Source organism: Heptranchias perlo, chromosome 13 (assembly GCF_035084215.1).
Source record: "Heptranchias perlo isolate sHepPer1 chromosome 13, sHepPer1.hap1, whole genome shotgun sequence".
In the NCBI taxonomy this organism is placed as follows: domain Eukaryota; kingdom Metazoa; phylum Chordata; class Chondrichthyes; order Hexanchiformes; family Hexanchidae; genus Heptranchias; species Heptranchias perlo.
This window is the reverse complement of record NC_090337.1, coordinates 29,043,198-29,046,198: the sequence shown is the minus strand read 5'-3', so window position 1 is coordinate 29,046,198 and position 3,001 is coordinate 29,043,198.

Sequence of the window (3,001 nt, the reverse complement as noted above, 5' to 3'; positions counted from 1 at the left end):
GTGCTGGAATATGTTGACCTTTACTTTCAATAGAGGAAATTAGTCATAATTTTTTTTTAAATCTACCTTTAGTTTTGAGACAGAGGTTGTCAGTGAGAAAGAGAAGGACCGCAACAAGCAACAGAGGAGCAAATACCATAATGAAGAAATAGTGATAAATGGAACATCGAAGAAGAAACACAATGATGGTTCCTGCCCCCCTCCCCCTCCTCCTCCCCAATAGTTCAGTGGGTAAATGTACACGATGCTGTGGTGCTGAACCATGGGGGTGAGGCATGTTCCAGGTTTGCTCCTGGTCTGTGCTGAACAGTGAAGCCAGATAACACCTGAGCTTAGATTATTTGGTGAATTGAGTTCTCCAGCATTGTTACAGTTCCTTTATTAGTGTTCTTTCATGAACAAGTAATTAGCCTCAGTGTCCTTGAGTCATAGAGGAGAAAATTGAAATAAAAGTTCCTACTCCTATGCAGTGACCAGTGCTAAAAATATATATATTTGGGTGGCAAGTGAGGAGAGGATCAGGATGAGCTGAGATACTTGAATACCTTAACTAACTTCACACATGAAGAAAGGCTACTGGGACAGATAACCAAGGGTCCACTGGTGCCCTGTGTAACTCTAACCCACATGTTCAGGAGAGGATGGAAAAGGTGAGAAAATCAGAGAGGAAAGAATGAGTGTTGCTTGAAAGCTGGTGTGTTATATTTTAAACCCCAAGAACGGGTGGGTTGCGGCGGGGGGGAGGGGGTGGGAATTGAAAATAGTTGTTTTTTGGGTCGTAACCGCAACCCGGTTTTATTTCCGGGTTTAACATCGGTGCGTAAAGTACAGGCTTCCCGCTGGGAATGCAAAGTCTGAAAATTTTGCGGTTGTGACCCAAAAAAACAACTATTTTCAACTCCCACCCGCCCCCAACCCACCCGTTCTTGGGGTTTAAAATCACATTGTGTTTCATGGCAGTGAAACTAAAAAACATCTCAGCCCAAGTTAGTTGAGTTGAGTTCTCCAGCACTTTCACAGCTCTTTTATTCATGTTCTTTCAGTAATGGGTATACCCATTGTGTTGCACTATTCTTGTCAGAAAAGCCTAAAGAGTTATATTTTGTTCTATATCAGTAGTGAAACCTGGCTGCTTTTGCAGAGCAGTTCATAAATTGTCAAATACTTTTTAATAATAATATTTGAGGAGTGTGTTGAACACAAATAAAATCATACCAGTAATGGAATAATGAAATGTTGGGTGTATGTCAGATTGTCTGGGGTTTACTTTAAATTGATTTAGTTAAAACAGTATATGTATTGAGGTTCTGAAATGAATCTATGGGATTCTAACAGATTAATTGATCATTTATCTCATTCCTATTTGTGGGATCTTGCTGTGCAAATTGGCTGCCGTGTTTGCATACATAACAAGAGACTACACTTCAAAAATAATTCATTGGCAGTGAAGTACTTTGGGTCATCCTAACAATATGAAAGGTGCTACATAAATGCAAATTCTTTCTCCTTTTAACATACAAGCCCTTGATGCATTTATCTGAAATTCCTCTCATCGCTATTTTGACTGAGGAATTAACCTGTTTAAAATAAACTCCTCCATTAAAATAGCTGAAAGAGGAATTTCAGACACATTCAGGGTTTGTACACAATCAGGGCTTGACAGGGTAGATGCTGAGAGGCTGTTTCCCCAGGCTGGAGAGTCTAGAACTAGGGGTCATAGTCGCAAGTTAAGGGGTTGGTCATTTAGGACCGAGATGAGGAAAAATTTCTTCATTCAGAGGGTTGCTAACCTTTGGAATTCTCTATCCCAGAGGGCTGTGGATGCTCAGTCGTTGAGTATATTCAAGACTGAGATTGATAGATTTTTGGACACTAAGGGAATCAAGGGATGTGGGGATAGGGTGGGAAAGTGGAATTGAGGTAGAAGATCAGCTATGATCTTATTGAATGGCGGGGCAGGCTCAAGGGGCCACATGGCCTTCTCCTGCTCCTATTTCTTATGTTCTTACTATTATCCAATAGATTAATTTCAGGGCCCAAGAGTAAATTATGGAGATGGGACTAACATATGCTATTTTTAACCTTAGCCTATGGTAGTCATTATCCAATATAAAATTAGCTAAACTTCACTAAATAAAGAGTCTTTATCATCTTTTTATTTAAGAACATTTGAAAACCTTCCAAGTGGTTTCCACAAGGCTTCGTACTTAAATGATTTTATGAGAAATGTAATTTTTCCCCTCATTTAAGTGTTCTTTTCGTACTGTTTGAAATTGAACCTTTGGCAAAGTAATATAAATTAATAATCAATCAAAGTTCTTGATATTCCTTTTAAACAATTTCATAGGATAATTCTTTTGAGGACATGAATTATATAGTCACAAATGAAATATTGTATTTTATTTAAACTTAATATTCTGACAGTGACAAAAAAGTTTATTGGCCCTGAATACAATTCGACTTGTCTTGATGCTAATTATAGGCATCAGCTGTAATTCAACTTGAGGTTTTCCAATAGCATTTGTGGACCACATCTGATCAAATAATGAGAAAAATAGCCCAACGTTCCTCGGAGTACACAAGAAATGACAGCATGTTCTAAACATTGTGCACTTTATTTTTAATAATGCAAGACATAGAGAAAGAGAGATATTCAAATAATTGCCTTGACTTTCTGCAATTGCACCTCGTCTCAGCCCAGGTATTACGTGTATTTGTTGCGCTTGGAACAAGTGTGCTGCTTGACAATAGATATGGAGAAGACCAGTAGTCATCCATTCCGATCAGTGTTCTGTATGGCAATAAGTTGTGTCTGAAGAAAGTAAGGGAGAAAAATAGTGGAATTAACTCCTGTAAAACTTTGGCCAAGTGTCTGTACTGAGCGTGGGTTAGTACAGGACGTCATACTCTTGTAGTGAACAACACCCGTCTCTATTACAGGCTTACAACGCTGTCAAGTTCACCAATGGAATGTCTAGTCAGGTAGCCATGAAGGGACTTA